The sequence below is a fragment of the Acinonyx jubatus genome, chromosome E2 (assembly GCF_027475565.1).
Source record: "Acinonyx jubatus isolate Ajub_Pintada_27869175 chromosome E2, VMU_Ajub_asm_v1.0, whole genome shotgun sequence".
In the NCBI taxonomy this organism is placed as follows: domain Eukaryota; kingdom Metazoa; phylum Chordata; class Mammalia; order Carnivora; family Felidae; genus Acinonyx; species Acinonyx jubatus.
In genome coordinates this window covers 56,627,097-56,651,574 of record NC_069396.1, presented here as the reverse complement: position 1 = coordinate 56,651,574, position 24,478 = coordinate 56,627,097, and the positions used below count along the sequence as shown (strand labels likewise).

General features: G+C 47.8%; 1 long non-coding RNA gene across 1 annotated transcript; it reads right to left on the bottom strand.

The window, feature by feature from the left end:
• Positions 1-858: 858 nt before the first annotated feature.
• On the bottom strand, positions 859-24,478 carry LOC113593354 (uncharacterized). Its single transcript, XR_003413448.2, has 3 exons — positions 24,199-24,478; positions 9,410-9,537; positions 859-1,831 (listed from the first exon to the last, which is right to left on the bottom strand). It is a non-coding gene; the product is annotated as an uncharacterized LOC113593354 (long non-coding RNA).

Below are 24,478 nucleotides of genomic sequence, written 5' to 3'. Positions count from 1 at the left end.
GCATGAACAGGGGAGGGGCAGAGAGAGAGGGAGGCACAGAATCGGAAGCAGGCTCCAGGCTCTGAGCCATCAGCCCAGAGCCCGACGCGGGGCTGGAACTCGCGGACCGTGAGATCGTGACCTGAGCTGAAGTCGGACACTTAACCGACTGAGCCACCCAGGCGCCCCCTTTTTGATTTTTAAATACGTCCTTCTCATACCTTGGCTGTTGTGATTACTATTCTTCCTCTTTTTAGGTGGTCAGCATCTCCCACTCAAAGAATCTTTCACTGACTTAATTTTTTTTTTAATTTTTAATAATTTATTTATTTTTTAACTTACATCCAAGTTAGCATTATAGTGCAACAATGGTTTCGGGAGTAGATTGTTTCACTGACTTTTTCAGAAATAAGAGTTATTTTTAATTGTGGTAAAAATACATATAACATAACATTTACCTCTTCAACCATCTTTAAGTGTACGGTTAGTGGAATTAAGTGCATTCACACCGTGACCATGTGAAGACACAGGGAAAAGATGGCAGTCTACAAGCCAAGGGGAGGGACCTCAGAAAAAAGCCAACCCTGATGATACTTTGATCTGGGGTTTCTAACTTGCACAACTATGAGAAAATTAATTTCTGCTTATTTCTGTAGCTTCCATAAATTCCTGGATCACCCAGTCCACAGTACTTTCTTGTGGTGGCCTAGCAAACGAATATAGTTTCCTACCACTCTGAACAACTTTTTCTTCTTTTCAGTTTTTAACTTTTTTTTAATGTTTATTTATTTTTGAGAGAGAGAGAGAGAGAGAGAGAGAGAGAGAGAGAGAGAGGGAGAGAGAGAGAGAGACACTGTGACTGGGGGAGGGGCAGAGAGAGACAGAGACATAGAATCCAAAGCAGGCTCCAGGCTCTGAGCTGTAAGCACAGAGCCCAAGGTGGGGCTCGAACCCACGAACTGTGAGATCATGACCTGAGCTGATGTTGGACACTCAACTGACTGAGCCACCCAGGTCCCCCAGTTTTTATCTTTCTGACCTCTCAAGTAACCGATGCACTTGGTACCTCCTTCCAACCTGAAACGCTGCTCTCTAAGATTGTAAGGCACATCATTCTCCTGGTTTTCCTGTTCCTTCTCTGGGCTCGTTCTCTGACTCTTGCAAGCTCATACTCCTTTGAATACTAGAGTCCCTCAAAACTCTTCCAGAGCCCCTGCTCGTCTCATGACCTACTCTTGCTAGGGGGCCCCCTACACGTGACTTCAAGTGGCACCAATGACTACATGACCCGTTACTAGTGACATTCAGCTGCTATAACAAAGGCAAAATATCAATGGCCTAAACCAGCGTTGACCAATAAAAAATTAATGTGAGCTACATGTGCAATTTTAAATTTTCTAGTAGCCACATTACAATGAAGTCAAAGGGAAGTGTTCCTTTTAACAGCATATTTTATTCAATCCAATATATCAAAATTTTCAGTGTGTGACACCAGCCACACTTTCACTGTCCAATAGCCCCATGTGGCTGATGGCTACCATATTAGACGATGCAGGCCTAGACAAGATGACGGTTTATTTCTCTCCAAGGTTGACATGATGTTCACAATCCAAGGTTGACATGATGCCTCCACGGTCTCAAGGAGTCATTCTCTATTGTTGGTCAGTCATCTTCAACAAGCGCTTCTATCTGGGATCCAACACGTGATCCAGACCATACCATTACATCGGCATTACAGCTAGCAGGAAGAGGGGAGGGGGGACAGGTTCGCATGCTTCCTTCTTTTGGAAGGTATAATTCTGAAACTGCACACATCCCATTGTACGGAGTTTAGGTGCCTGGCCATGCAGAGCTGGAAGGGAGACCGGGAGGACCTAGTCTTCAGTTGGGGAAACATATATGCAGATAAATCTTTTAAAAATAATTTAAAAAAATTTTTTAACGTTTATTTATTTTTGAGACAGAGAGAGACAGAGCATGAATGGGAGAGGGTCACAGAGAGAGGGAGACACAGAATCCAAAACAGGCTCCAGGCTCTGAGCAGTCAGCACAGAGCCCGATGCGAGGCTCGAACTCACAGACCGCGAGATCATGACCTGAGCTGAAGTCGGCCGCTTAACCGACTGAGCCACACAGGCGCCCCTTAAAATAATTTTTTAAGTATATTTATTTATTTTGAGAGAGAGACAGGGAGAGAGCATGCGGGAGGGGCAGAGAGAGATGGGGCAGGGGGAGAGAGAGAGAGAATCCCAAGCAGGCTCTGAGATGCCAGCACAGAACCCAACACGGGGCTCGAACTCACGAACCATGAGATCATGACCTGAGCCGAAGTCAGACGCTTAACCCACTGAGCCACCCAGGCGCCTCCTTTTTTTTGTTTTTTCCCCAAACTGAACACATCTAAAATGAACAGACAACCTTTCCTCCAAAATTTTGTCCTTCCCAGCAACACCAGTAGTGAATGTCACCAGCCTTCATCCAGTTGCACAATATTCCTCAGGCTCTCCTGACTGCCCAAAGACAAAGGAAAGGAAAGGAAACCAAATGGTAACTGATAGAGATCACAGTCCTTCAGGACAGGAATCTCCATCAGTTTATAAATACCTTAGTGAATTACAAGAAAAAGGCAACCTTATCAATAGCCTCATGTCCAGGAACTACCTACTGTCTCCAAGTTAATGCTTTGCTAGAGGGAAAAACAACCTCACCTTGATAATCGCTAGTCTCACCATCTGTGAATTTTCTTTAGCGTATGGAAATCCCTTCAAGAAACTTCCTCATGGGGTGCCTGGGTGCATTCGTCAGTTAAGCATCCAATTCTTGCTTTCAGATCAGGTGATGATCTCACGGTTTCCTGAGTTCAAGCCCCGCATCGGGTTCTGCCCTGGCAGTGTAGAGCCTGGGGATTCTCTCTCTCCTTCTCTCCCTGCCCCCTCCCCCACGCATGCGGTCTGTCTCAAACTAAAGAAATAAACTTTAAAAACTAAAAAAAAAACCCAAAAACAAAACCCAGAAACTTCCTCTTGACTCTACCTCCCCCAACTCCATAGTATATAACCAGTCATTCCGCACAACCCCGGTGTGGCTCTTTCTGCCCACAGGTCCTGTCTCCGTGCTTTAATAACATCACCATTTTTGCACGGAAGACATCTTCAAGAATTCTTTCTGGGCTCTGGGCTCCGAACCCGCAACACTCCAAAACCCCATCACTGTCACTTTGCCTTCTGTCTTCCCTCTCAAATTCATCTATTTTTAAAAAAAAATTTTTTTTAACGTTTATTTATTTTTGAGACAGAGAGAGACAGAGCATGAACGGCGGAGGGTCAGAGAGAGGGAGACACAGAATCTGAAGCAGGCTCCAGGCCCTGAGCTGTCAGCACAGAGCCCGACACGGGGCTCGAACCCACGGACCGCGAGATCATGACCTGAGCTGAACTGGGGTGCTTAACCGACTGAGCCACCCAGGGGCCCCAAATTCATCTATTTCTATACATCTCTGTATTACTCACATACTGCTGGGTAATAAATTGCCCCAAAACTTAGTGTTTAAAGATTTTTCTTATTTAGAAAAAATTTTTATTAAAAAATTTGTAATACTTTTTTTTTTATGTTTTATTTATTTTGAGAGCAAGCAGGGGAGGGTCAGAGAGACAGAGGGAGACAGAGGATCCAAAGGGGGTTCTGTGCTGACAACAGTGAGCCTGATGAGGGGCTCAAACTCAGAAACTGTGAGATTGTGATCTGAGCTGAAGTCAGACGCTGAACTGACTAAGCCACTCAGGTGCCCCTAAATATTTTTTTTAATGCTTATTCATTTTTTGAGAGAGAGAGAGAAAGAGCATGAGCAGGGGAGGGGCAGAGAGAGAAAGACACACACACATTATCAGAATCAGAAGCAGGCTCCAGGCTCTGAGCTGTCAGCACAGAGCCTGATATAGGGCTTGAACCCATGAATTGTGAGATCATGACCTGAGCCGAAGTCGGATGCTTACCTGACCGAGACACCCAGGTGCCCCAAAACATAGTGTTTTAAAGGACAGAACACCAGGGGCTAGAGGCAGAGAGAAATGGGAGTTAGTGTTTAAGGGATACAGAGTTTTAGTTTGGGCTGTTGAAAGGTTCACATCTGGAGATGTGTCTGGAAATCTGGCAATGTTGTAGGACGATGGGAATACAGGGGTACCTGTGGGGCTCAGTGGCTAGAACATGGGACTTTTTTTTAAAGAAGTTCTTTCTTTTTTTGAGAGACAGCACGAGCGGGGTTGGAGCAGAGAGAGAGAGGGAGACAGAGGATCTGGAGTGGGCTCTGTGTTGACAGCAGTAAGCCCGATGTGGGGCTTGAACCTGCAAACTGTGAGATCATGACCTGAGCTGAAGTCGGATGCTCAACTGACTGAGCCACCCAGGCACCTTGAGAATGTGACTCTTGATCTTAGGGTCCTAAGTTTGAGCCTCATGTTGGGTGTAGATACTACTTAAAAAAATAAACTTTAAAAAAAAAAAAAGACTTACTTACAAAGCCAAGTAATTGAGTGAGTGTGGTTTTGGCACAAAGCCAGACAAATAGAATAATGAAACACCCTGGAACATTCAGAATGGAACAGAAAAAAAAAAAAAAAATAGAAGAGTAAGTACCCTGACTTTTTGTTTTATTTTATTTTATTTTTTTACCATTTATTTATTTTTGAGAGACAGAGCATGAGCAGGAGAGGTGCAGAGAGAGAGGGAGACACAGAATCCGAAGCCGGCTCCAGGCTCCGAGCTGTCAGCACAGAGCCTGACGCAGGGCTCGAACTCACGGAGTGTGAGATCATGACCTGAGCTGAAGTTGGGCGCTTAACCGACTGAGCCCCCCAGGCACCCCTCCTGATTTTTTTTTTTTTTTTAAGGAATGTTTGAGTATTGCGGTGGGATCTATAAATCTGTACTTGGTCCCTCAGATGACTAAATATATATTTCTCATGATTCATGGGTTCTGGTTCACAGCTCTTGAAACCCGCACCCGCAGGATTTCCTGTGAGAAGGATGATAAATGTGTCTTTTGTTAAGGAGTCACGTTAAGGAGGTGACTTTTTGGACTCCACCCAAGGGTGGGGGCTGGCTTCTGGGAGGATCAACTAAGTGGTCAGGGAGTTGGAACTTTCACTCTCCCTGGCTTCTGGGGAGGGGAGACACAGAGGTGGAATCAGCCAATGGCCAGGACTTAGCCAACCAGGACTATGTCATGAAACCTCCATAAAACCCGAAGGAGAACTGGCTAGATTCAGAGAGCTTCTGGGTTGGTGAACAGGAGGTCCTGGGAGAGAGTAGCCTGGAAGCCTTTCCCCACACCTGGTCCTAGCCATCTCTCCTATCTAGCTGTGGATTCATATCCCTTATCATATCATTAAATTTTTTTTTAACTTTTGAGAGAGCACGCAAGTGGGGGAAGGGCAGAGAGAGAGGGACCTAGGATCTGAAGCAGGTTCTGTGCTGATAGCACAGACCCGATGTGGGGCTCAAACTCATGAACCATGAGATCACGACCTAAGCCAAAGTCAGACACTCAACCAACTGAGCCAGGCGCCCCTCATAGCATTTAAACCTAAGTGTTCCCCTGAGTTCTGTGAGATCCTCTAGCAATTTATTTATTAAAAAAAAAAAATTTAAGCTCTGTCCTGACAGTGCAAAGCCTACTTGGGATTTTTTTCTTTCTCCTTCTCTCTCTGCCCCTCCCCTGCTGTCTCTCGGTCTCTCTCTCTCTCTCAAAATAAATACACTTTTAAACAAATTCTGAACTCAAAAAAATAAAAAATAAAAAAATACATTTATTTTTGTAATGTTGATTTATTTTCTGAGAGAGAGAGAGACAGCACGAGTGGGGCAGGAGCAGAGAGAGGAGACCGAGAATCCGAAGCAGGCTCCAGGCTCTGAGCTGTCAGCACAGAGCCCAGTGCGGGGCTGGAACTCATAAAACTTTTTCATGAAGCTTTTTTTTTTTTTTCTTGGAATGTGCCAGCCTGAACCAGCAAACGGATTACAGCAGTATATAAGAAAAAGATACATTGTGGGGCGCTTGGGTGGCTGAGTTGGTTGTGTCCAACTTCAGCTCAGGTCATGATCTCGTGGCTTGTGGGTTTGAGCCCCACATCAGGCTCTGTACTGACAGCTCAGAGCCTGGAGGCTGCTTCAGATTTCATGTCTCCCTCTCTTTCTGCCCCTCCCCTGCTCATGCTCTGTCTGTCTAAAAAATAAACATTAAAAAAAATTTAGGGGAGCCTGGGTGGCTCAGTTGGTTAAGTGTCTGACTCTTGATTTTGGCCCAGGTCATGATGTCACAGTTTGTGAGTTGGAGCCCTGCGTTGGGTTTGGTGACAACTCAGAGTCTGGAGTCTGCTTCCCATTCTATGTCTCCCTTTCTCTCTCTGCTCTTTCCCTGCTCACGCTCTGTCTCCCTGTCTCTCAAAAATAAATAAAGATTAAAAAAAAAAAAAAAGATACATTGTGACCAAATGGAGTTTACCAGAGAAAAAGAAGAATGGCTAATATTCACAAAACTGTTAATGAGATTTATCATGTTAGCAGAGCCAGGTAGGAAAAAAAAATCATCTGACAATCCCATATATGCGAAAAAGAGTGTTTGGCAAAATGGAATATCTATTGCTGTTTTGTTTCGTTTTATTTTTATTTATTTATTTATTTTTAATGTTTATTTCTTTTTGAGAGAGAGAGACAGAGCATGAGCAGGGGAGGGGCAGACACAGAATTTGAAGCAGGCTCCAGGCTCTGAGCTGTCAGCACAGAGCCGGATGCGGGGTTCGAACTCACAGACCACGAGATCATGACCTGAGCCGAAGTCGGACGCTCCACTGACTGAGCCACCCAGGCGCCCCCTGTTTCGTTTTAAAAACAACCCTGAATAAGAAGGAAGTTAGACATCTGTGGCTCTCCAAGCCTCCTGCTGTGTGAAGGGATATCCCTGGTCTCCCATCTCCGGGCACGTGTCTACTGCCCCTGCATCCCAGAATGCTCTTTGCGGAACTTCAGCATCTATAAACACTATAGACAATGCCTGATATGTGGGGATCTCCCAGTATCTGAACCCCCACCTTATTTCGGCGGCAGTGCCCCACGGTGGGTGCAGCGGTGGGAGCTGGTATCTGACTTTTTAGAAGACTAGGGGGCCCAGACCTTCACAGAGCAGGAGCCTTGGAGAGCCACAGATGTCTAATGGAAGTCTCTGGAAGGTATGGGATAGGTAATTGAATGCTTCCTCCCGGGACTTTGATTAGGCAGGAAAGAGGCGAGGACAGAGGGAAGTGTAGAGTTCAGCGGGAAGGGTGAGGTCATCAGTCACTGGTCCGGCATGAGAGAAGGGAGTGTCCAGCCGGGATCGTGGTAGACCCAGCTTCCCGGCCGGGCTGTGGTCACACATGTGACTTTAAGAACGCTGTCTGCTGTCTGTTCTTGGCTTCCCACCAAATTCCCAAGCCTGATTGTCTAGCCTTCCCATGCATAATGTGATTTAGGCAGGGTCCTTCCTATAAATTCCGCCTCTGCTTCTTAGGTCCAGAAGAAACGTTATGTGCAAACCAGAACCTCGATTCCCTATTGAGGTCACGGGGCCGCCCTGCCAGAGACCCTCAGGAATTAGCCTCAGTGGGGTCCGGAGAGGAAGAGTCAAGCCCATGAGACGATTTTCCTTTCCTCCGTAATGCAGATTGGATTAACAGATGGTGACTTTCAGCCTCCTTCAGCAAAATAGACTGAAGGCTTCTGTTTTGAAGACGTAGGCTGCATTTTGGGGGGGAGTGAGGAAGGAAATCTATTCGATTTGTAAAACTCCCCTGCTAAATGTTCTTATCAGATGGGAAATAAGTCAAGTCCCCATCTCTAGGGGACCAGGTAAACAAACAATGGCACCTCCAGATAGTGCCACAGGGTGCATATCTTAAAAAAAAAAAAAAAAAAAAAAAGAGAGGCTCCTGGGTGGCTCAGTCGGTTAAGTGTCCAACTTTGTCTCAGGTCATGATCTCCGGGTCTGTGGGTTTGAGTTCCAAGTAGTGCTCTGTGTTGACAGCTGAGAGCTTGGAGGCTGCTTCAAATTCTGTCTCCCTCTCTCTCTGCTCCTCTCCTGCTCACACTCTCTCTCTCTCTCAAAAACTAAACATTAAAAAAAAAAATAGAATAGGGGCACCTGGGTGGCTCAGTGGATTAAGCGTCCAACTTCGCTCAGGTCACGATCTCACGGTTCGTGGGTTCGAGCTCCGCATTGGGCTCTCTGCTGTCACTTCAGATCTCTGTGCCCTCTCCCTCTCTGCCCCTCCCCTTCTCACACTCTTTCAAAAATAAATAAACATTTAAAAAAATAAAAATAGGGGCGCCTTGGGTGGCTTGGTCGGTTAAGCGTCTGACTTTGGCTCAGGTCATGATCTCACGGTCCGTGAGTTCGAGCCCCGCGTCGGGCTCTGTGCTGACAGCTCAGAGCCTGGAGCCTGTTTCAGATTCTGTGTCTCCCTCTCTCTCTGCTCCTCCCCTGTTCATGCTCTGTCTCTCTCTGTCTCAAAAATAAATAAATGTTAAAAAAAATTTTTTTTAAATAAAATAAAATAAAAATAAAAATAAGAATAGGTATGTCCATGTGGTTATGTTTGTTTCAACCCTGCAAGGATACAGAAGAGATTCCTAAACGTGGAGACCTGTAAGGGTGGGCAGAGAATGAAATGTGGGGTCCAGGTGTGGCAATGAAGCTTCTCCGTGTGTATTTTAAACATCTCAACTGATCGTTTTAATTACATCTGTATGTAGATTATACGACTCAATGCACGTAAAAACGCTTAGCATGATGTCTCCGCACCAGCGCATGTTAATTATGATACAATACGGAATATGTGCTAATTTGTATAAAATAAGCTACAGAAAGTTCTAGAAAGATACAAAAGAAACTGGGTTTGACCAGAGGGAAAGCAGAATGGGACAGCTGGCACACAGGCACGTGTGAGAGACTTAATTCACTATCTACACCCCCCCCCTTTTTTTTTTGTATTTTCTGAATCCTCTGCCGTGGCAAATACATTACCAAGTCAGAACACGTAAGTACGCATGCATTTCAACGGGCTATTTTTAATCTGCCAGGCAAGGAGCCTTGTGATGATAAATGAATACAGATGCCTTTTTCCTATTGAGCTCCTTTTCTCAGATTAAAATAGTGGGGATCAAACACACAGTTTGAGGCTGATTTATCCCTCTGTCCGTGATCTGCACGGGATGCTGTGGGGTACCAGATGGCTACCCAGCCCAGTTCACCTCTGCATGCCCTCGCTAACCTAGAGCGGGGCCTGGAGTCAATAAAAATACCTCATTTGGGGTCATCTAGGGCTGAACCTAGGCTCCCACCATTTGCGGTCTCTCTAAATTTGTAGTTAAAAGGCGTAGTTCAGTCAAAACTCACAAAAACAACTCCAGATGGCCTGCGGGACTGGGCTGCCCTCTAGGGGACCGTGAGGTGTGCAAGGCAGTCATCCCGCGTCCAGAAGAGGCACCTTTTTCTTCTCATTCATTCCAAGTGAATGCACGACCCTGTTGAGCACAGGGGACACGCGAGTGAACAAGACAGTGAATATGCAAATACAGACACAAGTTGTTCTGTGTAATGGAATAAAATATGTGGAGGACAGTGGGGGTCTGTTCTAGACGGAGTGGTCAGGGGGCTCCTGGGTGGCTCAGTCGGTTAAGCATCTGACTTCGGCTCAGATCATGATCTCACAGTTCATGAGTTCGAGCCCTGTGTCGGGCTCTGTGCTGACAGCTCGGAGCCTGGAGCCTACTTCAGATTCTGTGTCTGCCTCTCTCTCTCTCTCTCTCTCTCTCTCTCTCTCTCTCTCATGAATACATAAATAAACATTTAAAAAAATAGATGGAGTGGCCAGAGAAGGGCCCCTTTGGGGGAGGGGTAACATTTGAGCTCAGAGCTGAAGGATGAGGAGATATTATCTCCGAAAGAGTGTGAGGAAAGCACATTCCAGCAGGTGCAAATGCCCCGAGGGAGAGGGCAGAGCCGGAAGCAAGTACCAGAGGTCTCACAAAGACAGATACAGATTCAGAAACAGATAGACACACAAATAGTCCCTTGACTTAAGGGCTAACATATGCCACGTTGTGGTGGAGAAAGAGATGGGCTTTTTTTTTTTTTGACTCCCCCTGAACCCATGTCCCTGAACGGGTTCAGATCAAGACTCCTCAAACAAGGTGCCACTTTGGCATATGGACTCTTTTGAGCTGAAGGCAATCGAGACCCTGCAGGCTGGAGAAAAAGTTTATGCCTCTCCCTTAACTGCCTAGAAGAATCTAAACTGGGGGTGTTTTCCAGAATTAGAGCCATTACCAGTGATAAGTTTTATCTGAGTGACCCACCTGTATGGCAGGGCAAACAGCTACTTCCCAAACATCCCACTCCTTAGCTCAGGACGATGTGGACCCCTCACCTCACCTTTCTAAATTTTTATTTTATTATGTTTATTTATTTATTTTGAGAGTATGAGAGAGCGTGTGCAAGCAGGGGAGAGAGAGAGAGAGAGGGAGAGAGAGGGAGAGAGAGAGAGTCCCAAGCAGGCTCCATGCTGTCCAGCTCTGCACTGAGCCGTTACATGGGGCTTGTAAACCACAACCCTGGGATCATGACCTGAGCCGAAATCAAGAGTCAGATGCTTAACCGATTGAGCCACCCAGGCACCCCCTTATCTTACCTTTCTGTCTTGGAACCTCTCAGGTATGTGCAATTCCTGTGCATACAAGTGAAGTTTGATTTTCTCCTGTTAATCTGTCTCATGTGGGTTTAATTCTTAGACCAGCTGGGAAAACCTTTGAAGAAGGTAGAGGAGGGAGAATTTACCCTTCCAAACAACCCCCACCCCGTACCATCCCCTCAGATACATTTCCAGATGATTCTGAGGTCTGTGAAATATAAAACAACACATATTCAGGGTGCCTGGGTGGCTCAGTCTATTAAGCGTCTCTCTTTTTTTTTAATTTCTTTTTTTTAACGTTTATTTATTTTTGAGACAGAGAGAGACAGAGCATGAACGGGGGAGGGTCAGAGAGAGAGGGAGACACAGAACCTGAAACAGGCTCCAGGCTCTGAGCTGTCAGCACAGAGCCCGACGCAGGGCTTGAACCCACGGACCGCGAGATCACGACCTAAGCTGAAGTCGGACGCTTAACCGACTGAGCCACCCAGGCGCCCCTAAGTGTCTGACTCTTGATCTCAGCTCAGGTCTTGATTTCAGGGTCATGAATGAGACCCTGTGTGGCTCTGTGCTGGGTGTGAAGTCTACTTAAAACAAAACAGAACAAAATGAAGCAAAACAAAACACCCAAACAATAAATGTTCAAGAATAAGACGTTGGAGGTAGGCCTGCCTGGGCCAGTCAGAGGAACATGGGACTCTTGATCTCCAGGTCATGAGTTCATGAGTTTGAGCCCCTAGTTGGCTGTGGAGAGTACATAAACAAAGAAATACACAAACTTAAAAGAAAGCATCTTTGGCATTTGGGATTGACAGAGATTTCTTAAACAGGACACAGAGGGTAAGTTGGGCTATGTTAAAATAGAGAAACTCGTGTTGCTATAGACTGAATGCCCACCCCCACCCCCACCCCCATATATTGAAATCCCCAGTGTGATTGTTTGGAGAGGTGATTATATCATGAGGGTAGAGCCCTCGAGAATCTGACTGATGCTCTTTTATAAGACAGACCCCAGCGGTTGCCTTGCCCCTTCCTCTGTGTGAGGACACAGGGAAAACACAGCCCTCCATGAGCCAGGAAGCGAATCCTCGCCAGACAGAATTGGGCCGGCACCTTGATCTTGAACTTCCAGCCTCCAAAATTGTGAGAAGTGAATTCAGGTTGGGGAGCCTGGGTGGCTCATTCGGTTAGGTGTCTGAATTAGGCTCGGGTCATGATCTCACAGTTTGTGAGTTCGAGCCCTGCATCAGGCTCTGTGCTGACAGCTCGGAGTCTGCTTCAGAGTCTGTGTCTCCCTCTCTCTCTGCCTCTCTGCTGCTTGTGTTCTGTCTCTCTCTCTCTCAAAAATAAACATTAAAAAAAAAATTTTTTTTTTAATTTTTTTTTCAACGTTTATTTATTTTTGGGACAGAGAGAGACAGAGCATGAACAGGGGAGGGGCAGAGAGAGAGGGAGACACAGAATCGGAAGCAGGCTCCAGGCTCTGAGCCATCAGCCCAGAGCCTGACGCGGGGCTCGAACTCCCGGACCGTGAGATCGTGACCTGAGCCGAAGTCGGACGCTCAACCGACTGCGCCACCCAGGCGCCCCTAAAAAAATGTTTTTAATTAAAAAAAGAAAATAAAAGAAACCGAATCTCTCCCAACAAGAGAAAAAGCCAAGAGTCAACAGAGTCTGTTGTAGTGACTCCAGGCACCTGGGCAGATTCAGAGGATTGTAGAGAACAGTGGATACGGTTGACAAGAATGTGTGATGGTAACTGGATTATAGATGACTGCTCACGTCCAAATCCTCTGTATAGATGTTCCCAGGCCTCCCCATTCCCCGAGTGAACGTCTGTTTTGCCTGCATGGGTCTGGCCTCCAGAGTAGCCATACCCCACATCGGCCTTCTACCCACCGTGTGGTTTTCAGATATGTCCATGTGCGTGCGGGGCACCTTTGGGGCCAGGAACCACGAAACTCAAAGGGGTCACTGGAGGAGAATTTAAGTATTTGCAAAGGCATACGGTGGTACAAAGGCAAACAGCAGGCCCAAAATGGAGTCACTCGTGCCAAAACCCCACATCAGGAAACCAAGACTTAAGATCTAACGTAAATGCAGTGCCAGCCCCCAGGAATGTGACCTTCAATCGGTCACCTTGGAATTATCTGGTAAACACCAGTGTGGATGGGCCCCTCAGTCTCCCCAGGAGGAGACCTGGCCTGAAATGATGTGTTTTTTTGCTAGTGATTTCCATTTTCTACCGCTTTTCTGCCTTTATTTATTAAAAAAAAAAGTTTTTTTTAATCTTTGATTTTGAGAGACAGAGTGTGAACGAGGGAGGAAGAGAAAGAGACCCAGAATCTGAAGCAGGCTCTGGGCTCCAAGCTGTCAGCACAGAGACCGCTGTGGGCTTGAACTCACAAACTGCAAGATCATGTCCTGAGCTTAACCAACTGAGCCACCCAGGCCCCCCCTTTTTTTTCCCTTTAAAAAACTATCTCTCCTGTAACTTTTTTCTGTTTGCTGCCCGGGACGCTGCCTGATTCATGAATTGTGGAATAAAGCCAGTTTGATCTTTAAATGTACTCAGCGGAACGTTTGTTTCTATTTTTTTTTTAAGATCCTTTTTAAAGTGATCTTTACACCCACCATGGGGTTTGAACTCACAGCCCTGAGATCAAGAGTCCTATGTTCTACCAATGGAGCCAGCCAGGCAGCCCTACTCAGTTGAACTTTTGTTATTTAACTGAACAGAACCTAGGAAAATCCCCAGGAGCTATTTTCTAGTAAGATAAGCAAGCACAGATTAGGATTACGTCATCATTTGTGTGAGGAAAGGTTTAAAAATGGGAATATGTTTTCCTGTCTTCTGGGTTGTGTATAAACCCTGGAGGGAAATATAAGAAACCCATCAAAGTGATGGCCTATAAAGGAAGGATATTAAGTATGACAGGAGGGATAAGACGTTTTAAAGTGTACCTTTTTACGGTAGTGGGATTTTTTTTTTTTTAAGTTTATTTACTTATTTTGGGAGAGAGAGTGAGTTGGGGAGGGACAGAGAGAGAGGGAGGGAAAGAGAGAGAATCCCAAGCAGGCTCCACACTATCAGTCCAGAGCCCGATGCAGGGCTCAATCTCACAAACCTTGAGATCAGGACCTGAGCTGAAGTTGGACACTTAATGGACTGGGCCACCCAGGTGCTCCGGGATTTCTTAAACCCATAAATGTGTTACCCATTTAACAGTTATGTATTAATTATGAAGCTCAAATCAAATAGAGCATTTAGAAAAGAGCCTCAATATTGCAACATCCTGTTGCTTGCTAATGATTAAATATGATCTTGTATATACAGTGAATTTCTGGAGAAGATAATGAAGAGGTAAGAGGGGAGAGGGATTGAGACTGGAAAACTGGGATTGGTGGGAGACTTATTTGACTTTAAAAAATTTATTTTCATTGGGGCACGTAGGTTAAGCGTCTGACTTCGGCTCAGGTCATGATCTCATGGTTTGTGGGTTCAAGCCCCATGTCGGGCTCTGTGCTGACAGCTCAGAGCCTGGAGCCTGCTTCAGATTCTGTCTCCCTCTCTCTGCCCCTCACCCCCTAGTTCTCTCTGTCTCTCCCTCTTTTTCTGTCTCTAATAAACTTAAACATTTTTATTTTTGTTGAGATATAACTGACATATAATATTGTGTGAGTTTAAGTTGTACACCATGTTGATTTGATATTTTTTAAATTAATTTTTTTAATGTTTATTTTTGAGACAGAGAGACAGAGCATGAGTGAGGAGAGGCAGAGAGAGAGGGAGACACAGAATCCAAAGCAGGCTTCAGGCTCTGAGCTGTCAGCACAGAGCCCAACGTGGGGCTCGAACCCACGAATGGTGAGATCATGACGAGCCGAAGTCGGGCGCCCAACCGACTGAGCCACCCCGGCGCCCCTTGATGTATTTATATATTGCAAAACTGTCACCTGATTTGATACATTTATATATTGCAAAACTGTCACCTGATTTGATACATTTATATATTGCAAAACTGTCACCAAAGCATTAGCTAACATCTCCACCATGTCATACACTTACCATTTCACTGCTGTGAGAATAAAATCTAGACTCTTAGCAGCTCTGAAACTGATGATACAGTGTTGCAAACTATACTCCGGATTCTGTGCGGCCCATCTCCACGACCTGTTTATCTCCTAGTCCCAAATTTACACCCTTTGACCAACATCTCCCTAATCCCCCGCCTCCTGGTAACCACGATTCTACTGAGTTTCTAGGAAGTTCAGCTTTGTTAGGTTCCACACCATAGCCTACCTACGCTATGTGTCTTTCTGTGGTTTAGCTCACCTTGCATAATGCCCTCCAGGTCCACAGGCATTGATTGTTGCAATCTTGCGTTCTTAAGTGTTCACCATCCTCTCCTTTGTACAAAAGTACTTTATACTTTGCAGTTTACCATGTAAGTGATGCCGGAGTCGAGGCTGGGTACGGAATTTAACCCGGCCAACAGGGAGCCATATAATGGAGACTAAATGCTTCTGGAAGGAGACTCGAGTGAGCTTGCCCCTGGGGAGCAGACACCTGGCTCCCGGCGAGGGTGAAAAGACTGATAAACAGTAGCAGTTGATCTGTCCCCAGACAGCTGGAAGGAAGGCCAGAATTTGACCCCAAGGGTTCACGATCTGCAGACTTGGGCTCCACCCTGGCATCTGTCGCCGGGACCCAGTGTTCTGTGCGTCAGGCTGTGGCCACCCTGGCAGACTGGGAGCTGCTCCAGGGCTGGCACCACATCTCTCCTCTCCTGGCACGAGGGTCCTAGGAGGTTTCCAAAACCATGTGTCATTTCCCAGATAAACTCAGGCCTGGAGAGTGAGAGACGGGTTTGGCCCTGGGGGTTCTCACCCCTCGTGATGTCTCTCCTTGTGTTCTTAGACCCGAGTCTGGGGTGGGGCATTTCAGGAAAGAGGCTGGGTGAAGGTTTATGTGAGACCCTGGGCCCTAGGGGGGCTCTTGCCCGTGCTGAGATCATGCTCTAGGAGCTATGATGAGAAAATGCATTTATCCTAGATATTGATGAAGATGCCAAAGATTCTTTTGCTCTCTCCTTCGGCAACAATTTGCTGGCTGCACAGGATGGCTGCAGGCAGGGGGCATGTGGCCGAGGAGAAGACAGATGCGGCCCATCAGGGGCACACATATTCTGGCAACAGAGACAGACAATACAGGGTCAGACATGGATCGGATCCTTTCAAACATGACAGGTACAATGCATGGGAGGGTGTACGGGGTCCCTGGAGGGAGGGGTCCCCCGTTAGACTGACCTGGTGGGAAGGGCCACATCTGAGCTGGTTAACCTTCGAGCTGGAACTGAGGGATTAGGAGAAGCCAGCCAGGTAGAGAGTGGAAGAGACTGAGTCTGGACATCTCAGGCACAGGGAGGAATCATCTCAAGGGCCCTGCAAAGGAGGGGTGCGATTGCAGTGTACCGAAATGAGGTCCCAGGCCAGTGCAGCGTGGGACAGAGATGGCTGACCAGGGGGCAGGAAGTAAAGCCACTGACGTGACTGGGAGCTGGATTGTGGAAGGTAAGTTTTGGGGCACGATAAAGCCTGGCTTTTGTTCAAAATGGAAAAGGAAGCAATGAGAGGCTCTTAAAACTGCACATGACATAACCTGATGTCTGTGCTTAAAATAATCCTGCTGGGTGGAGAAAAGCCAGGTAGGGAAGTGAGGAGGCCAGGGGAGGCAGGGGCCGGGGGGGAGGGGGGGGCAAGACTCAGGTGTCCCCACTGGGTGGCTGCAGGGGCGTGGAGGTCAGTGTGCTGGGCGGGGTGGGGGGGGGGGCGAGGGGAGACACCCACCCAGAAGCATGAACAGATGAACAGAGTGCACTGTGCCCGTGAGGTCCTCGCTCGCTTGCTGTTCCACAGGGGAGACTGACCTTCCCCGCAGGAGCACGCAGACATGCGGCTGGACGTCGGAACCTTTGGAGGAAAACAAAACAGCAGACGGTAGGGATTCCAGGTTAGGTGATCAGAAGACGCCTCTCTGCCTGGGGCCTGAATGCCTCAAAGCAGAGAGCATTCTTGGGAGCAGGAATCACAAGCTAAAGCGTGTGGGGGTGGGAGCGTGTTTGCTTGTTCTAAAATAAGTAAAACAGGGGGGCCTGGGTGGGGCAGGCGGTTAAGCATCTGACTCTTGGTTTCAGCTCAGGTCCTGGTCGCCGGGGGTTGTGGGATCGAGCCCCACGTTGGGCTGTGTGCTGACAGGCACGGGCCCGCTAGGAATTCTGTCTCTCCTTCTCTAAGTAAACAAATACACTTAAAATAAAATAAGTTAAATAGGGGCACCTGGCTGGTTCAGTCCAAGGAGGTTGTGACTCTTGATCTTGGGGTTGTGAGTTCCAGCTCTACATTACGAGTGGAGCTTCCTGAAGAAACTAAAATCTTTATTTATTTTAATGTTTATTTATCTACTTTTGACACAGAGAGAACACAAGCAGGGGAGGGGCAGAGGGAGAGGGAGACACAGAATCCGAAGCAGGCTCCAGGCTCCGAGCGCTCAGCACAGAGCCCGACGCAGGACTCGCACTCACGGACTGTGAGATCATGACCTGAGCTGAAGTCGGACGCTTAACTGACCAAGCCACCCAGGCGCCCCCTTTTAAGTTTATTTTTGAGAGAGAGATCAAGCAGGTGAGGGGCAGAGAGACAGAGAGAGAGAGAGAGAGAGAGAAACAGAGTACGAAGCAGGCTCCAGGCTCCGAGCTGTCAGCACAGAGCCCGACGCGGGGCTCGAACTCATGGACCATGAGATCATGACCTGAGCCAAAGTTGGGCACTTAACCTACTGAGCCACCCAGGCCCACCTAGGCTCACTCTGCTAAGGATACATGCATCCAGCGATTGTGGGTAAGATAACCTGAGTAGTTTCAGGTAAGGAAAGGCATCTAACTGTTCACGGCAAGGTAGCATAGACATCCAGCAGGTAAATAAGGCACTGCTGTTGGAGGAGGCTGTCCTTTGTGGACCGTGGGCCCCCTGCCTGCTGCTGGGTAGGCCATGAGGCACGGCCCTCCATGGAGTATCTGGCCATCTCTCAGGGCTGAGTTTGAGGGGTGAGGGGCTGTCTCCTTCCGGGTTAAAGAGCAAGGTTGCTCTACAAGATGTGGACCCCTGAGCTAGTGTTCATCAGCTTCAATGCAAACCACTGCCCGTGCAGAGCCCATCCGAGCCCCTCCGGGTTGCCCGGGTAGGACATGGGGGGCCAGGGGAGCCGGCACAGACATGGTCCTCCTGCTGTGAGGAACAGATCCTTTGTGACTCTGGAGTACGAGTCTTCCGCCCGCATCCACGAAACAGGGACAAGATTACTCATGCGTTGGCAAGAATTCTGAAATCCCAGACTTTGGCAAACAGGCCCGTGAGGCATGAACTGCCGATCCCTCTAATCTCTGGGGCTCACCGGTGGATGTGGGCTCAGACTGGGCTGTGGTCATGTTTCCCGTGCAAGTTAGGAGCTTGGTCTCCCAAAAGCATGTGGCAGAATGCCCAGAACGTAGTAAAAAGGTTAAAAGAAAGGAGCCTCTCTTGGAATTATTAAATGCTTGCTGCGGAGGTAGATGCACACTTGAGGAGGAAGAAGGGCTCCTGTGGGGATATTCTAGGAAGGAAATGAATGCATCCAGGGGATCTGGGCTACGGTTTTCTGGGAAACAGATGAATCCCCTTGGGAATCTGGCCTCCCACACTTGGAAGACTTGCTCATCCAGTGGTCATAGCTGATAGGATGATGATAAGGATGGTTTTACACACACACACACACACACACACACACACACACACACACACAAACCCTAAGATCTACATTCAGCAAACTGGAGACCCAGGAGACCTGATGGTGTACATCTGGTCTGAAGCCTGACAGGTTCAGGGTCCAGAAAAGGACAAAGGCAGGAAAAAGAAATGCATTTCCCAGCTCAAAGACAGTCAGCCAAAAAAGAATTTTTTGTTCTAGTCAGGTCTTCAACTGATTAGACGCGGCCCACCTACATCATACAAGGTGATGGGCTTGACCCAAATGTTAATCGCATCCAGAAACACCCTCACAGACACTCCTGCAATAACGTTTGACCAAATATCTGGATGCCTCCCTCTCTCTGACCCTTCCTTCGATTGCACTCTATCCCATGCACGCTCTCTCTCTCTCTCTCTCTCTCAAAAATACAAAATAAACATTAAAAAAAAGTGGTTGACACCAGTGAGTTGATTTAACTGGATTAGTCATTAACCTTTGTGTAAATGGCTTACAAAAAAAGTTAGCAAACAGCTACATTCCAAGGTCTTTAACATTAAAGTCAAAAGCATTTACTTGCCATCAGAAAAGACAATACTTTCAGAGCACCTATAGATTTTTAAAAATCGTTCCTAAGACTATCGACTTGAAACCTTGAAACCGTGGCTGTTAGGAATAGAGAGTTATGTTTGTTGTGAAACATTCTGAGGATCCAAGTTTACAAAAGGAAGTGAGTTTGCTGAACAGACCTGTGATAATTACGGACGGCAAGGGCACGTGTGTGATCAGCACAGCATCGCATATAAACTTGCAGAATCACTGTCTTGTGTGCCTGAAACCGGTGTGATATATTGTGTGCAATTATACTGCCATTTTACTTTTTTTTAATGTTTATTTTTGAGAGAAAGAGAGACAGAGCAGGAGCAGGGGAGGGGCAGAGAGAGAGGGAAACACAGAATCCCAAGCAGGCTCCAGGCTCTGAGCTGTCAGCAGAGAACCTGATGCAGGGCTTGAACCCATGAACTGTGAGATCATGACCTGAGCCGAAGTCAGGACTCAGACACTCAACCGACTGAGCCCCCAGACACCTCTGACCAGTTTTATTTTTTTAAATTTTTTTTAACGTTTATTTATTTTTGAGAGAGAGAGAGACAGACCATGAACGGGGAAGGGTCAGAGAGAGAGAGGGAGACACAGAATCTGAAACGGGCTCCAGGCTCTGAGCTGTCAGCACAGAGCCCGACGCCGGGCTCGAACTCACAGACCGTGAGATCATGACCTGAGCCGAAGTCGGACGCTCAGCCGACTGAGCCACCCAGGGGCCCCCTGACCTGCATCTTTTATAATAAACTAGTTCTCAAGCAAAGCACCTTCCAGAGTTCTATGAACCATTCCGGCAAATTCTCAACCCCGAGGAAGGGGTGGTGGGAACCCCTCTGGTTTACAGCCATTCAGTCAGGAACAAGGTGGCAAATTGGGACTTGCACCTGGCATCTGAAGTGGGGGGCAGTTTCGTGAGACTGAGCCTTAACTCTCAGCGTCCAACACTATCTCCAGTAGATGGTGTCAGGACCAACCTGAATCACGGGACACTCGGTGTCCAGGAAGGTGGAGAACTAGTTGGTGGTTTGGGGATGCCCCATGCATTTGGGGTCCCAAGTGTCAGCAGGAGAAACAGCACAGCTACATTCCCACATCCCAAAAGGAGGGGGCAGGCCATGCTGTGGGGGCGGGGGAGGCGTACCAGGGTGAGGCAAGAGGCAGAGGGAGGGAAAAACAGGGGCGGAGTCTGATTGTGGGTGTCTGTGGGAAGGAACAGGTGAGGCCAAATGAAGAGATTTGTGTTGGGCTCTTGGCCATTAGGGGATGTCCCTGGTTGTTCGGTACCTGGCCCTGGCGATTAGGGCAGAGAATAGTGGCCTGGAGTGTGATAAAGGGGTGGTCGGAGGGGGGCCCTGGCTGGCTCATTCAGAGGAGCGGGAGGCTCCTGATCTCGGGGTTGTGAGTTCAAGCCCCACGCCAGGTGGAGAGACTACTTAAAAATAAAAACAGTCTAGGGGCGCCTGGGTGGCTCAGTCGGTTAAACATCCGACTTGAGCTCAGGTCATGATGTCAGAGTTTGTGAGTTCGAGCCCAGTGTCGGGCTCTGCGCTGACAGCTCGGAGCCTGGAGCCTGCTTCGGATTCTGTGTCTCCCTCTCTCTCTGCCCCTCCCCTCCCCATACTGTGTCTCCCTCTGTCTCAAAAATAAATAAAACATTAACAAAATAATAAACTAAAATAATAAAATAAAAATAAAGGGGCGATCTGCATAGGAAGAGGCACACTCAAAGGCCAGCTGTTTGATGTTTCTAGGAATCAGCGAGCCCCGACCAGGGCTGTCCCTCCAGAGTCAGCCAGACCCCAACACGTCAGAGCATCAGAAAGAGTAAGAGATGACTAAGACACGCCTCTCCACCCGCGCCCAGCGGCTTCAACGTCTTGAGACAGTTTTGGGCCCAGTTGCTGCACGTGCACAGAACAGCTGCCCCCCAGCCGCTGCAACCCGCTGAAGAATGACTCAGCTCCAAACTCCAGTTCTGCTGAGGCGGAGAAACCGTGCTTCAGGACGCAAGGAAAACCGTGACTGACTCCGCAGACCTCCCCCGAGGTCCCCTGTGCCCTGGACCTCGTGTGGCGCATGGGGACAGGTCCGCCGGGTCCTGCCTTGGCGACAGCCCTAACTCGCTATCACCCACCGCCTCAAAGACCCGGAGGTGCAGAAGGCCTTCGACGGAAGCCCGAGGAAGAGCGGAACGGAGAGTTCTCTGTTCCAACTGTTCCTACTCCTCTTCCTGAGTGTTCGGTTTGAGGAAGAGACATGAGTAATTGTGTTGTTCCGCAATGCAGAGTGACATCTGGTGCGTATGGAGAGCTCCCTCCTGCGTCTAGGCTTCCGATTCGTGGCTGTCCGTGGAATCGTTAGGTGCGCACCTGCGGACAGCTGGGAAGGGTGGGTGGGTGTAGGCGTACTCTGGATGGGCGGCGGGACGAGTGAATGAATGCATGGGAGCCACGGAACGATGAATGCACGTCGAGAGAGGCAAGGCGGATCTGGTTTTCCATCTCGCGGATTCCTTCGTGAACAACAAACAGAACGCAACACCAGGAGAACGGGCACAGCAGAGAAAAATACCCACGGACAGCATCCTCAGTAAAAACTAGGCGGGCGAGGCTCCCGATGAAGTCTACCGTGCAAACACATGGGCTCAACCCAATACAGACTTCTTGTTCTGAATCACAACATCCCGGCACAGAGACAATAGCAATTATGTCGAGAGGCTCTGTAAACTCAGGAACTCTCAGAAAGGAGTTGGGGGGCGGGACGCTCAGAAAGAGGCAGTGACAAGGTCCAGGAAGGGACCAGGCATGAACAGGCCCACAGAAAACGTGGTGGGCCAAAGCGAGGAACAGAACAAAACAACCCAGATATAAATGAAGAGGTTAGAAACCGTTCACGAGAAAGTGGGAGGAAAAAGGAGAGACAAGGAAACAGCTAAAGAGGAAAACAAGGAAGGGAAACCAGAAATAAAAGCCAGGATCTAAAAAAAAAAACAAAAAACCTGTCCCCAAATACGAGATTTGGGCCTTCAAATTGAAGGGCCCAGGATGAAACTAGGCAAATCGACCACAGGCCTCAGCATGAGGCATTCTAGAAAAAGTACCAGTTGGTTTTATAATTTTAACTTTTTTCAAATTTATTTATTTATTGTGAGAGAGAGAGTGACTATGGGGAAGAGGCAGAGAGAGAGAGAGAGAGAGAGAGAGGAAATCCCAAGCAGACTCTAAACTGTCACAGATCCCGGGGTGGGGCTCAGATTTACAAACTAAGAGGTTACAACCTGAGCCGAAATCAAGAGTCAGATACACAACAGACTGAGGCACCCAGGCGCTTCCGTGTTTTTTTTAAGAGGAAAACAATTATTTCGACAACTGAGCAATAGATCAAATTAACTTAGAAGGGAAAGAAAATTGAATTAGCATCAAATTTTTTGACCACAGGGCTGTGTTCCAGGACAGACTGGTACTCAGCAGCATGTTAAAAAACCAAAAGCAAAAAACCATTTTGACTGAGTGGGGTTTCTTCTGGGGATGCAAGGATGGCCCAAATTAGGAAATCATTAATTTATCATCTTAACAGAGATTAAGTAGAAAAAAATCCTATGATCATCTCCAGATATGCGAAAGGGGCATTTGACAACATTTAATATCTATTCATGTTGACACACAGTTAAATAGAATGTGATGGTTCTTTAAAATATTAGCTAGAGGGGCGCCTGGGTGGCTTGGTCGGTTAAGCGTCTGACTTAGACTCGGGTCGTGATCTCGAAGTTCATGGGTTCGAGCCCCGCGTCCAGCTCTGTGCTGACAGCTCGGAGCCTGGAGCCTGCTTTGGATTCTGTGTCTCCCTCTCTCTCAGCCCCTTCCCCACTCACGCTCTGTCTCTCTCTCAAAAATAAATAAACCTTAAAAAAATAAACAAATATAGTAGATATCTTAGCCTAAAGTTCGGGATCTCAGTGAGTAAATATTACAGGCTGTAATAAAAAATACCACCCGACACTAACTCTAAGTCAGGGACAAGACGACAGTGCCCACCCCACTGTCTCCGTGACTATTGAATATTGAAGAACATATCTTCCTTGGAGTCCTGGCAAGGACTTCCTTATCTGCCCGTCAGCATTTGGGAAAATCCATGGAGATCCCAGTGATGTGCTTCAGGTTTGCCTATGCTTCATGGAACCGACAGGTGAGAGGAATCCAGTTACAAATGACCCAGTAGGACCAGTTGCCAAACATTCTATGCCCTCCTGCACTTGTCAGGCACTCGGCTAGGGTGAGCCCGGACAGATCGGGACCCTGGGGGTCCTGGTGACAGTCGGCCACACGTTTTATCTTGGTTCCTTGAGGGGTTTTATCAGCACGCACAGCTGCTACTTTCTTCCCAAGGGACTCCAGATGGGATTGTGTGTATCTGGGGAAGCCGTCCAGGGGACTGCCCCCACTAACTCCTGGTGATTCGTCTCAGGGTGGCATTGTGTGCTGTTTGGGACTGCCCCCAACTAGTGGACAGAAGGGACACTTGCTTAGCTGGTGTTTTCTTCCCCTCTCTTTCTCCTTCCCTCCTTTGGACTGTCTCCCTCCCTCCTCCCTTCCTCCCTCCCTTGCTTTTTTTTTTTTTGGAAAGTTTTTCTTGATGTTTATTTTTATGTTTAAGAGAGAGGGAGACTGGATTTGAAGCAGGCTCTGTGTTACAGAGCCCAACACAGGCCCAAACTCATGAACCATGAGATCGCAACCTGAGCTGAAGTCAGAGGCTTTAGGAATTGGAGCCACCCAGGCGGTCCTCCCTTGCTTGCTTTTAAGGAAGTTAATTGCTTGTCCTGCCTTTAAACAACCATGTTGTCAGGACATCTGGGTGGCTCAGTCGGTTAAGCGTCCGAGGCTCAGGTGAGGATCTCACAGATCGTGGGTTCGAGCCCCAGGTCAGGCTCTTCGCTGACAGCTCAGAGCCTGGAGACTGCTTCAGATTCTGTGTCTCCCTCTCTCTCTGCAACACCCCCCTTCTCTGCACCGCTCCCAGCCTCCCCCCCCACCTCTCTCTTTCTCTCTCAAAAATAAAAAACATTTAAAAATTTAAATTAAAAAAAACCCCAAAAAACAGTTACCTTACCCAGAGTTAATTCACTGCTGGCAATCACTTCTACAAATGGTTTCCTGAAGAAAGGTGTCTCCTCACCGCCCAAGATCCTTAGACATGTGACCACCCAGATTTTTTCCAACGAGAACAATGGCATCTTTCAACGCATTCCTTACGGTTTTATCCTGTTACTGGAACTTTGCCGCCTTGAGCACCGAGATCACTTCCCGGAGCGCTGCCTTAGGTTAGAGGCGGGGACTCACTAGCAAGTGCACGGGCCGGGCTCACCTGGCTGGCGCTCCTTCCGCGAGGC